Below are 13,889 nucleotides of genomic sequence, written 5' to 3'. Positions count from 1 at the left end.
TAAACCTCTTCTGGCTCCATCCCATGTGTCTCCTGTATAAAAATAACCTAAAACCCCTACTTAGGGCTCAGATTTTTGGACAGGAATCCACCAGGCCTGGCTGATCATAATAAATCTCCCTTCTCAGAGATTCCTGAGTCCTAACCTTCAATATGCAAGCAATGAGTCCTCTCAGCTTCCACTACAACATTAATGGCCAACTGCTTATTTTTTTTGTAGCCATGTCAGTCACTTTAATATAAACTGTAATTAAAATCCTCAATTACAAGAGTTCAAAGAGATATAGAAAAACCAATGAGCCTCAATTTTATTACAAGTTCTTAAATCTGGGGCAAGTTTAGTTTAAAAACAATAATAATAGCCTTATATGCTAATTCCAGCTCAGGGTTAATTTTTACAACCAAACTAAGGATTGCTACATGAGAACATAAATCAAACAAGTAAAATTTGCAAACCCATGTCACAATTTACTCATCAAGTTAATAGTCACCACAAGGACAGTAATGACAATGCCAAGAGCAACTGATGCCTCGGGGAAGTTTCAAAATCCTGCGTTCTGCAAGGGTAGAGAAGAAATGGGCAAACAATTCTGCTTCAAGAAATATGCATAGAAATAAGCATAGTAAAGCTTTTACTACAAATGAAATTGCAAAGCCGCAACATATTCAATTCAATCCAAGGAGAACCAAATGTTAAATTGAGCCCACATTGGACATGCACACTTTAATTTCTGACTATGCAACCAGATCACAAGATGCTCAGGTGTGGAAATTAGCTGTAGGCAAGCTCTCTAGAAACATGAATTTTATACATTGTAATTATAAAACAAGGTATTTGGCAGAATTGTTTAGATTTTAGATGGGCACCACAAGGCATCAGGGTTTCTTTACAGATCCACCCTCAAATACTCTTGCTTTTTACTTGGTAACAATTACATCTTTACAGCCTCTTTAATAACCATTCAGTTCTCCAGCCTCTGCACACATGGCAACAAAATCCCAAGATGAGACATGGCTTTTCCCCCATTATCTTGCAGGAACACACTTTCACAGTTTGGCTATTTATGTTAATTTGAAGTATAATTTTTGACACTCAAATCAGATAGCCTAAACGGCATGGAAACAACTACTTCCTGGAATCTCAAATTTCTTTTGAACATCCTCAGCACTTGTTCTTTGTGCCCCACCCTCAATGAGAAGACTGCCGACCTCTCTACATCAAAAAAATCCACATTTTACAACACACAGGGATCCACGCTTGGAGGTCATCTAGTGCTCAGCTCCAGCTCCCACTGATGGAGGCCAAAGTGACCGTTTGTTACAAAGCCAAGAGTTGCAGAAACGATTTTTTACAAATTCATTTTTGTACAGATTCACTTAATTAAAACAGATTCACTTAATTTTACATTCACTCTCCAAACCCTTTTCTGTAGAGTAGTAGAATATGTAGCAATTCTGAGGGGCATTTTATTTCTAAAGTAAGGAAAAGTATTAACATACATAATAGTACCAAGAGTGATTTGTAATTCAGAAAAAGCCAAATGCCCCAAAACCTGCATTCTTCATTGACACTGCCATTTTCTCAGGAGACCAGAACTTCAGAAGTCACATGTCTAAATAGGAATCTGTCTATTTGTATTCTTGAACTTGCTCTTTCAGAAAAGCACCAATTAAACTGTCACGCTTTTAGAAAAGTGACTGCTCAGCCCCCTCCATCCACCCACCCCATGGTAGGCCATCACCAGGTCCCTTAAACTAGCCTTTCTGTTTTGGTAATACAAAACAAACAGAAATTTTCAGGCAGGAAAAAAAAATCTTACTACAATTAAGTGAGTGGCAGCCCAAGTGAAGCCCTTTTACTATGATTTCCAATTTTCTGTTCAATCCACAGGGCAGAGATACAAGGATCACCACCATTTGGTTTCCCAAGTTTTATTCAACAACTCACACAAAATATTCCAGGATAAGTGAGCTTTAATCCTCATCAACCTCCCCTTCTTCGTCCTGGATCTGGAAGTAAAGTAATTCATAGCTTTCTTTGCTGTTACCAACTATGTGCAACCAATCAGGTAGATTATTCTTCTTCAAATATTTTTTGGTGAGATATTTCAACTATCTTTTGGGAAAGGGCACCTCTGAGGTTACAGTAATCTTGCTCTTGCTCCTTTCAATGGTTACGATCCCTCCACTGAGAATACCAACTTTTCCATTAACTTTGATTCTTTCTTGTAGAAACTGCTTAAAATTGGCAGCATGCATGATTCCATGGGTGCAGTCAAGAGTGAGCCTCAGAACCTGCTGTTTTTTCTTTTTTTGTCCCCCTTCACCACAAGTTTTTTCATGGGCACCAGGGTGGCAGCAGAGGCTGAAAGCACTAACTGCTTTTTGCCAATATGGCAAAGACAACCTAATTTGGAAAGACTAGTTCCTCAAAAGATGGTGCTGGGAAAACTGGATCTTCATTTTGGGAAAAAAAGAAAAAAGGAGGATCCTTACCTCACACTGTAAACAAAAATCAACTCAAATTGGATCAAAGTCTTAGATATAAGAGCTAGAATTATTAAACACCTAAAAAATGTAGGGAAGTATAGGGAAGCATCTTCAGGATCTTGTGTAAGTCAACAGTTTCTTAGACTTTACACCCAATGTAAAAGCAAGAAAAGAAAAAATAAGCAGGACCTCCTCAAAATAAAATTTTATTTTTTTTTTTTTAATTTTCTTCAAAGACGTTTATCATGAAAGTAAAAAGACAACATACAAAATGGGAGAAAATATTTGGAAACTGTAAACCTAACAAGGGCTTAATACCCAGTATTATTTAACTAAATAACAAAAAGACAAACAACCCAATTTTAAAAATGGGCAAAATATTTGAACAGACATCTCTCCAAAGAATATTTACAAATGGCCACAAAGCTCATAAAAAGAGGATCAACATCACTAGCCATCATGGAAATGCAGAACAAAACCACCATGAGATACCATTTCACACACATTAGAATGGCCGTTTTTGTTTTTGTTTGTTTTGAAAATAAGACATGTTGGAGAGGATATGGAGAAATAGAAATGTTCATTGCTGATGGCAATGTAAAATGATGCAGCTGCTGTGAAAGAGAGTTTGGCAGCTCTTCAGAAAGCTTAGTACAGTGCTACTATTTGACTCAACAAGCCCACAACCAGGTGTATTCCCGAAAGAATTGAAAGCAGGGCTTGAAACAGATATTTGCACAGTGATGTTCATAGGGGCCAATACTGCAGTGATGTTCATAGAGGCATTAGTGGCATTTGTCAAAAGATGAAAGCATAGAGCTGCCAGTCTAAACCAGAAATGGGTTGGCTTTTATAAAAGGGATTTGTTAGAGTTAAAATCTTAGAGTTCCAGGGCCATGAAATGTCCAAATCAAGGCATCATCAGAGGTGCTTTCTTAACAAAGTCAGCTACCATTGATCCTGTCATCTGATCTGTGGTCTCTGACCTCTGCTGAGGTCTCTGCCTTCCCCTTCAGAATCTACAATCTCCCAGAGCCCAGCTGTGGGGAACCAGCCATAGGGCCTCTCTCTTTTGGGCCTCCTCTATCAGTCTCAGCTGCTCTGCTTTCTTCCTGAATTCAGCTGCAAGCTATCAGGCATATGGCTCGGCTTTCCTGGGCCTCAGCACTTTGAGCCTCTGAGAAGTTCTCTCTTTGAGCTCAGCTGTGGGAAAACCTGAAGCTCTTTCTCTCACATGCAGGATCAACTATGGCAGAGCTCTCTTTTCCTGTCTCTCTCTATCTTCATTTATATCAGACCCAGCAAGAGGGTGGACACTCAACTTGAGTGAAGTCACACTGACATAGTCCAATAGAAAGATTTCACACCCACAGGAATGGATTAGTTCAACATATTATCTTTTTCTTTTGAGATTCACAAAAGAACTTCAAACTGCCATACTTCATCCACTGAATTCCAAAAAGACATGTTTTTCCAAGTGCAAAATATGATCATTACATCACAATATTTCAAAGCCTTAAATCATTTCAGCAGCAATATTAAGTACAAAATCTCATGTAAATCAGTTATAGGCATACAGTTGGTCTTGGGGCAACATATTCCTCTGGCTATAGAAGTGTGAAACAGAACACAAGTTATCTGTTTCCAATATACAAAGGAAGAACTGACATTGGATAAACATTCACATTATAGAAGGGAGAAATTGGGAGGGAAACAGGCATCATGGGTCCCAGACAGTTCCAAAAATCTGCAGGGCATACTCCAATAGATTTCAAAGTCCTAGTGTCATCTCTAGAAAAATGCCTTCTCCTCAGGGTCTCATGGGGGCCCACCCTTTTCACAGGCTTACCCAATGCTCATTTTCTTGGTTCCACCCTCATGAAACATTTGGGTTGATGACTGAGCTCCAGATCTCACCCTTCAAAACATTGGGGTGACAGCCACATTTTCCCCAATCTCTGGGGAACAGTCTCAATCCCCTTAGTAGAGTGGAGCCATGGCAATATTCTCCCTAATCTCTGACTTACAGGCCCAACCCCCTCAGAGCAGTGGTGGGGCAAGCCATCCATGCCACTTCCGCCCATACCTGGCATGGCCTCCTTCATGAGCCTTCTGCTTCACTTCCCCTGCACTTGGCAAGGCCTCCCTAGTAGGCTATCCGCATCACTTCCCCTGTGCCCTGCTGCTTTCCCAGCACCAACAAACCTGCCCATATTCTTTTTTTTTTTTTTTTTGGCTATAACAATTGAAATTTATTAGCTTACAGTTTAAGGCCATGAAAATGTCCAAATCAAGGCATCACCAAAGCAATACTTTCTCCCTGAAGACCAGCTGCTGGTGATCCTTGGTTTTTCTGCCACATGGCAAGGCATATGGTGGCATCTGCTGGTATCTCCCTTCTCTTTCAGGTTTTGTTGATTGCAGCTTCTTACTTCTCTGGCTTTTTTTCCCTCTCTGTATTCATTCCATTTATAAAGGAGTCCGGCAAGAGGATTAAGACCCTTGCTGAATGAGTGGGTCAAACCTTAACTGAAGTAGCTGCATCTCAAGATCCTACTTACAAGGTGTTTACACCACAGGAATGGATTAAATTTAAATACATGTTTTTCTGGGGTACACAAAGCTTCAAACCACTACACTTCACCCTCTAGATCCCAAAAAGATGTTCTTTCCGTAAACAAATACATTAACTCCACTACAATATCCCGAAAGCCTTACGCCATTTCAAAAGTAATGTTAAGAACAAAATCTCATCAAAATCACTTTTAGTTATGGTCTGTCCTGGACCTGTGAAACCTAGAGAACAAGTTATCTACTTTCAATATACAAAGGAGGGACAGGCATAGGATAATTGGAAAACATCACCGTTTGCAAACAATTCTGAAACCCTGCAGGGCATACTCCTTTAGGTTTCAAGGTCTGAGTATCATCTGTGGAAAGCTGATTTGTCCTCTGGGCCTGATGGGACAGCAGCCCCACCCTTTCCCAGTGCTTCTACAGCTGCCATGCCCTCCTGAAGACTGGGGTGAAGAATCTACCTTCTTATACACTGGTGCGGCAGCCAGCCTCTCCACAATCCCTGTGGAATATGTCCCTTCCTCTCTGAAGACTGGAGTGGCAGCTCTCTTCCTGAACAACAGGGCAGAAGGCCTGCTTTATCCAAGCTCCACTGCCCATCTCCTTGCGGTTTGTGGAGGCTGAGTGAGCCCTGCCACTCCCTACTCTACCATCTTGGATCTCCCTCCTTCAGTTTTGATAGTCTCAGATTTCCTTAATTTCCACTCTAGAGGAAGTACTTTGCAATGTCATTTAGCAGAAAAACAGCTGGACTTTGATTTGAGTCATGTGACTCTTTAAATTGAGCTGGTGTTAAGATAAACAAGTTGGGGTTTGGAGTCTAACAGACATAGGTGAAAATTCTGCCTTTGAAACTTAGCAGCTCACCATAGCCAGTTACTGAGTCTGAGTTTTAGTTTAAAGCTTTTCAAAAAGGGAAGGTTTTAATTACCACACAGGGATTCTGTAAGAATGCAATGAGAATATATGGAGCACTTAACTCAATACAAACAAATTTGCCACTCTGAGAAATGTTACACTGTACCTGACAAAGAATAACACCTGGACAAAAACAGCTTTTATTCTATTGTATTGTTCTATACATTTCCTGAAGTTAACAACTCAATTTTACCTCAGGGTAATCTCTTACAGTAATTAGGAATTCATTTTCATTTGGGGCACAGACTACTCTAAAATAATTTTTATCTTTTGCTTTAACTCATGCATGGTAAGGAGCGTTGTGGTTGATAATTGCTGTCTTTGTCCTAGGGCCTCAATGACACCAGGGCTTTTGCTTGACTTTTCTCCTCCCTCTCTTGCAAGCAAGATGGCTGCCACTGATGTAAGATAATTAGGTGGGAACAGGCTTTGGGTAGCAATATATCAGTGTCTGCCACAATCCTAAATATTTAAATTATTCTGCATAGTACAAAGGAATAGTATAGTCCCTGATAGCTGGAAATTGATCTGGCACTCACTGCCAACCTTGGTGTTGCTAAGAGCTGCTAAACTCACAGCCAGGCTGTGATGTCCTACCTCACTTAAATAAGAAAGCCATTATTAGACAATTCCTTATTACAGATGGACTGGGACAAAATATGGCCACTCCTTAATCATGCTGCACACACAGAAACACAAAGAAAACCCAAGAACATTAACCAAATTGTAAAAATGACATAGCATCCTACTTTCCTAGTGTGTTTGTTTAAAAAACATGTCCACAAATTATTTGCTTTCCTTCTTTCAGGAGGTAGAGTGTCTCCTCCCCTTGAGTGGACTGGACTCTGTGACTCAATTCACAGTTTGTTCCTCATGTTCTTTCCCTCTCCTGGCTCAGTCACACTGGGGGAAGCCGTTTTGTGAGCAGTCCTCTGGAGAAGAACTGTCACATCCTGTGAACAGCTACGGGAGTGAGGTTAGAAGCTGAGCATCAGCCCCAGTTAAGTGTTCAGGAACTGCAGCCCCTGCTAACAGAGTGACTGAGCCCTCATGAGAGACCCTGATCCAGAACCACCCAGTTAAGCCTTTCCTGAATTCCTGACCATCAGAAACAGGGGGAGATTACAAATAAGTGTTATATTAAGCTGCTACATTTGAAGATATTTTTTTACACAGCAAAGACAACTATTTATTCCTCCTGTCTCCTTGATCAGAGTTAAAATGGCCAATCCTAAAATTGCCCCTGCTTTCTCATAGTATCTAATCCAGACCAAAGCCTCATTTCCTTAAGCCTCCCAGACACACCTAAAACAAGCATAAATCTTACAATAAGTTCTTTTTAACACTCTCTTATGGAGATAATTTATATTCCTTGACGGTATACTGTCTTTTGGGTGTGCTGTCTCTTATTGCAACATGCAAATAAATCCAAATTTGTTTGATTGCAGATGTGTTCTTGATGGTCTCAGACTGAAAAGCATCAATAATAGATTGAGGGAGGTGGACTTGGCCCAATGGATAGGGGTCCACCTACCACGTGGGAGCACTGTGATTCAAACCCCAGGCCTCCTTGCCCCTTGTCAAGCTGGCCCATGCGCAATGCTTATGCACACAAGGAGTGCTATGCTGTTGTAGAATTTGAGAGAGGTTCAATTATTTGCGTATAGAGAGGCCAGGACTCAGGAATGATTTTGAGAAGGAAAAATGGTTTATTGACAGCCGGCCAGACTCGGGAGCTTTCTGTTTGAATCCCGAACCCCGAACAAGGTTTTCAAATTTCTTTTATACAGAGAGGAAAGGCCAAATGGTCCCTTTGTTTCAGTTCTCAATAAGCTTGAATTAGCATATATATCTTCCACATCTTAGGTAAGCTTTTAGCATGGACTCCAGACATTCTAGATAAGCTTTTAGCATATTTTGTTTGCATTTCCCTTAAATACTTAAAGTTTATAGACCTTGAATTGTTAAACTGTTTCCTGGGACTGGAGTCGTTGCCATTGTCACTAAGGGCAGGACTGCAGCCTCTTACCCTTCCACACCCACAAGTCAAACAACTTAGGTTATCTCTGAAGAGACAAAGAGCCTCCCACCCATAGCCCACATCAATGCCACACAGGGGTGTCCCTTGCGTAGGGGAGCCCCACGGGCAAGGAGTGCGCCCCATACGGAGAGCCACCCAGTGTGAAAGAAAGTGCAGCCTGCCCAAGAATGGTGCTGCACACATGGAGAGCTGACACAGCAAGATGACTCAACAAAAAAACACAGATTCCCGGTGCTGTTGATAAGGATAGAAGCAGTCACAGAAGAACACACAGCAAGTGGACACAGAGAGCAGACAACTGGGGGGAGGGAGCGGGGAGAAGGGGAGAGAAATAAAAATAAATAAATAAATAATAGATTGAAGTTAAATTGGGCAATATGTTTCCTGCTCTGAGTGTGATGAAAAGAAATTCATGGTGCCCATAGATATAATTATAAAGCATTATCTAATATTTGCCTGGTTATTATATGCCAGATTACTGTGCTAAGTATTTTACATGCAATATTTCATTTTATTTTTGCAAAATAATTTTATGAAGTAAGTAATATTATCATGGCATATAGATGAGTAAACTGAGATGTTGATAAGGTAAGTAACTGGGTCAATGTCACACAGACAGGAAGCAGTAGATTTGAATCCAAACTTCCTCTAGATCAATAGTCCTAACCATTCATCAATCAACCCCCACTACTATAGTATTGATATAGCCTGTGCATAAATTCAAAGTTGTTTCCAAGTGTACCTAGTTCGTTAAAGTTCAAGTAAGTAATATAGGCCCTACAGTCTTTGAATGTTCAGAAAGGATGTAAGACTGAATGTGTATTCAAGGTTGCATCCAGACAGAATGTGGTAGATAGGCTAAATCAAAGCTGGCTTGGAATGTGGAGAATATGTGTTAAATCAAATTTACCTGGAGGAAATAACCGATCTGATACTCAGATAAAACACTGAAGTAACTAACCAAAAGGCCGTTTGCATACAACCACCGTTTGTCTCCCTCACCCTATTTCCTCTGTATAAAAGGGTCCGAAAAAGGCTATTCGGGGCTCAGTTTTTTATTAGGTAAAGAGTCCGCCGAGCCCGGCCAGTCGAAATAAACCAACTTCCTTCTCGGTGTTCTCGTGTCCTGGCCTTCAATACCATGCACGCCCAATTTCTCTACAACAGTATCAGTATATTCTGTAATATCTCTTCCAGTAGAATAGTCAACTATCCCATAAACTTGCACTGTGTCTGGAGTTTTACCTTTTTCAAATATCTCAAATAAGAGATTTAGAGTGCTCTTTATTGAGTCCTCTTAGGAACTGTAGCAAAATGAGAGAGTGGGAGATGATTCATGGCTAAAGAAATTTTGTGAACAATTGAATCTAGCCTTCACTTCTATTATATTAATAATCACATATGTGGACTCCAAATCCTCTGCGGACTATAACTCTTAGGAGATGCAATTGCATATACTTTTGCTTGAAAGGAAAGTAGATACTTTACTTTCTTCCAACCCAGCAAATAATTAAAGAAGGAATAATAAACACACTGAAAAAATTTCCTAAACAGCTGTTTTTTTCCATTTCCATTTACTACCTTCTACAAGAACTTTTCCCCCCTAGAGCTAGATAACCAAAGGAACAAAGACCTGGCAAAGTGGTAGCTCAGAGTACAGCTTTGGACTGTGGCAAAGGAAGCAGTGCTTCCAGTGAATAGACTCTAGGAAAAAAATTAAATGGATCTTAAGCAAATGAAGAAAACCAGGAAATTGGAATTGTCTTAGTAGCAATCATTCCCAAGGATAGCTGTGGGCACCTCCCCATTTTTACCCTTATCTGAAACAACTCTTAGCCACAGACAAAGAATTATTATCATCTAATATCCAGTGTTTATCAGTCCTTGATTGGCCTATAGATCTTTTTTTAATTTATTTGTTTGAATCAGAATCCCAATAAGATCCATACATAGTTCTATAGCCCTCTTCTGAACCATAGCCAAGCACAAACTAATCATATCAGCCTTCAAAGAAAGCAAATAATTAGGAAATCCTAGGATTGGAATACTAATTTTCACCTTTCAGCCAGGGCTACCACCCATAGACAAGAAATAGGACCAGCTTGTTAAGCTGGCATAAAGTCCTAGCACAAGATATTCACATATCTACCATTTTCTGAGGGAATCTCTCAAACTGGTAACTGCTACACCTAGCTATAGGTCTTAATATCCAGGTGCTTCATGGTTATTGCAGTTACCCAAATTGTTTTGAAAGCACAATGCATACCACTGCAAGTACCTTCTCTATGCTCTCTCTACTAGAAAAAAAATTGTCTTTAATGCAGTGCCCTTTATTATCACCTCCTCCAGTCTTGTTCCATGTATGCATTAATTTATTCAATCTGTAAATAGTTATTGAGCTACCACAAGAGTGAATTCCACCTATTTCTGGACTATTATTCAGTCATAGAAAAGAATGAAATTATAATACATGCTACAGCCTGTATGAACCTTGAAATCATGCAAAGTGAAATATGCAGACACCAAAGGACAAATATGGCATAACTCCAATTCTATGAAACATCTAGAATAAGTAAATTCACAGAAAGTAGATTAGGGCTGGGGAGAGGGTGAAATGGGGAGCTGTTGCTTAATGAGTACATAGTTTTTGTTTTGTGTAATGAAAAATTTTTGGTAATAGAAGGTGGTAATAGTAGCACAGTATTGTAAATGTTAAGTAATGCCCCTAAATTCTACACCTAAAAATGGTTAAAATGACTAATTATAGGTTATATATGGTACTACAATAAAATTTAAAAGGAGAAAATGAAGGCGAGAGCCGGCGGGCCTCACTGCAGGCAGGGCCTCGCAGCAGGTAAGACCGACGCAAGGGATACTCACGGAGACTGGCTGATGGCGCAGGTCTGCTTTATTGCGGAAGTGCACACACTTTTATAGGGCACAGGGTGACGTGTAAGACGCTCATTGGCTCAGCCACTAGAAGCCTCTGATTGGCTACCATAGGCGGTTGCTAGGGAGGTTTGAAATCTGAGGGCGGGTACTAATGGGCGGCTGTCAGGGTAAATGAGGGCCTGAAGCCAAGGGCCCGGCACCTGGCAACATGGCTGGTACTTTGTAGCGGGCTTTCAAGGAGGCGGATTATCTGCCTCATACTTGATGCCTGCAGGGGAGGCGCGTATCCACCTCAGACCCTGGTTTCAGCTACTTGTGCCAGCCATATTTTTGCCTGCCTGCGGACCCTTCCTTCAAGAAAATCAATGCTTCTCAACTCTGGCTGCATATGTGGATTTTCTAGAATGCTTTTTTAAATTTTTGAGGCACCCAGTCTCAAATTAGACCAATTTAATAGGAATTTCAAGGTATGAACCTGGGAATCTTCATTCTTTAAATTCCCTAAATGATTATTTGGCACACCCAGGATTGAGAACTATTCTCTGAAGTATCATTCTGGAATAATAACTTAAGAGTCAATGGTGGCCCATATTTGTCTAGCACTTTTGAGTTCCGAGACATTTTTGTAGGAATTATTTTATTTTTTCACCGTGGTTATCCTGGGACACAGCATTTATAGCCTCCCCTTAGTGAAGAGAAGCCTGAAGATCATTGAGGTTAGTAGTAAATGACTATACCACGATGTCAGTTTTACTAGGCTCAGCAATCTGTTGCAGAATGTTCCAGTTTATCAGGAGTACCTTACTTACAGGGTTATACATAAGCCTTCATTAATTTTTATCTTCAAAGGGGTTTCTTAGTTTAAAGAACCTGATGGTCACAGTATTCCCTGCTCCAGAAATTTCCTTTATGTCTCCTCTCAGCTCAAGCTAAGTGGGCTGCAGTGAAGCTTCTGTGTAGTCCATTGCCACCACCTAGTGGTGAAAAGGGACTTAAACTGTGAGGAGTAAAAATCTCTTTTGAAAGAAAAAGAATATAAGTAGAAACTAATACACACCTACTCTTTATTTCCTCAAGCTGCTTCTGATTTGGATAAAAACATCAGGTTCAAATCTCCTGTGAATACTTCAAAAATCTTTCTATGCCTATGTTCTTCTATGAAAATAACTTAATGGCAAAAGCTATGAGACTAGTATTTCTGGTTATAGATTACTGAGGTTCTTTTTAATTATTTTTCATACTCCTTATTTAGAAATAAATTCAGATTACTGTGGAAGCCTCATGTGCCCCACTTTCCCCCCAATGCTTCTCTCTCTCTTCTTCCAAGGAATCATTTTCCTGAATTTCATATTAATGTTTAATTTGCTTTTCTTTATAACTTTGATATATATTTGTCCCTAAATACCATATTATTTAGTGGTGTTTCTTTTTGAAATTCTTATAAACTCATTTTCAGCATACTTTTCACATATGTTTTCCAAATTTATTCATGATATATATGTAACTGCTATTTTTGCACTTCACTCTATGAGGTACTCCATTGTACGAATATGCTGAGGTATATACGTATATTATAAAAGAACTGATAGTATGAATTTTCTTATATGGATGTTCTTGTGTACAGGTATGAGAGTTGGAACTAAGGTGTGGAATTGCAGGGTTTCAAACTTACTAGAAAGTGAAATTATTTTTCAAAGTGTTTATATCTATTTATGATGCTGGCAATAGTGTATTTAAGTTCTCTCTGATCCACATAGTCCCCAGTGCTTGATATAGTCAGACTCCTTAATTTTTTCCAACACATGGAATATGAAATTATATCTCTTTGTGGTTTTAATTTGCATGTACTAGTTACTAATGAATTTGAGCATCTTTTAATTTTTTTTATTAGAGAAGTTGTATTTGTGTAGAAAAACTTTGTGGAAAAGGCAGAGATACCATATACTACCATATTATTAACCTCTATCATTAGTATGCTACATTTGTTACAATTAATGAAAGAATATTGTTATAATTGTACTATTAACTATAGTCCATGGCTTACATTAGGGTTCCCTGTTTGTGTTGTACAATCCTATGGATTTTTAATTATTTGTTATAGTAACATATATACAACCTAAAATGACCCCTTTCAACCACGTTCAAGTCTATAATTCAGTGCTGTTAATTATGTTCACAATGTTGTGCTACCATCACCACCATCCATTACCAAAACTTTTTCGTCATCCTAAATAGAATCTCTGTACAATTTAAGCATTACCTCCTCATTCCGTACCCGCACTCTGGTCCCTGACATCCTGTAATCTAGCTTCTGACTCTATGAGTTAACTTATTCTGATTTCCTATAAGTGAGATCATACAATATTTGTACTTCTATGTCTGGCTTATTTCACTCAACATGTTGTCTTCAAGATCATCCACGCAGTCACACATATCAGAACTTCATTCCTTTTTATGGCTCAATAATACTTCATTGTATCTATCTCCACACTTTGCTTATCCATTCCTCTGATAATGGACAGTTGGGTTGCTTCCATCTTTTGGCAATTGTGAGTAGTGTTCTTTGAACATTGGTGTGCAAACGTCTGATTGAATCCTTGCTTTCAATTCTGTTGGGTATGTATCTAGAATTAGGATTACCTGATCATGTGGCAATTCTATATTAGGCTTTCTAGGAAACAATAAACTGTCTTCCAAAGCAGCTACACATTTATACTTGTATTCATAAGAGATATTGGTCTGTAGTTTTCTTCTCTTGTCATATTTTTTATCTGGCTTTGGTATTAGGTGATGCTGACTTCACAGAATGAGGGAGTACTCCTTCTTCAATTTTTGAGGGAAAGTTTGAGCAGGATTGCTGTTAATTCTTCTTGTTAATTCACCTGTGAAGCCATTTGGTCCTGGGCTTTTTTGTTGTTGTTGGAGGCTCTTGATGACTGATTCAATCTCTTTACTAGTTATCAGTCTGTCAA

The 13,889-nt window shown here is 39.4% G+C and overlaps 1 protein-coding gene across 1 annotated transcript in view; it reads right to left on the bottom strand.

Moving 5' to 3' along the window:
* The window catches only part of LOC101426418 (all-trans-retinol dehydrogenase [NAD(+)] ADH1B-like), a 177,670-nt gene extending 166,749 nt beyond the window's left edge, over nt 1-10,921 (bottom strand). Inside the window, exon 1 of the mRNA XM_058294955.1 lies at nt 10,906-10,921. The gene's annotated coding sequence lies outside the window, so the exon portion shown is untranslated. The remainder of the gene's footprint in view (nt 1-10,905) is intronic.
* Between the last annotated feature and the right edge of the window lie 2,968 nt (nt 10,922-13,889).

This window comes from Dasypus novemcinctus, chromosome 1, assembly GCF_030445035.2.
Source record: "Dasypus novemcinctus isolate mDasNov1 chromosome 1, mDasNov1.1.hap2, whole genome shotgun sequence".
NCBI classification, from domain to species: Eukaryota; Metazoa; Chordata; class Mammalia; order Cingulata; family Dasypodidae; genus Dasypus; species Dasypus novemcinctus.
This window is presented reverse-complemented; position numbering and strand designations above follow the sequence as displayed.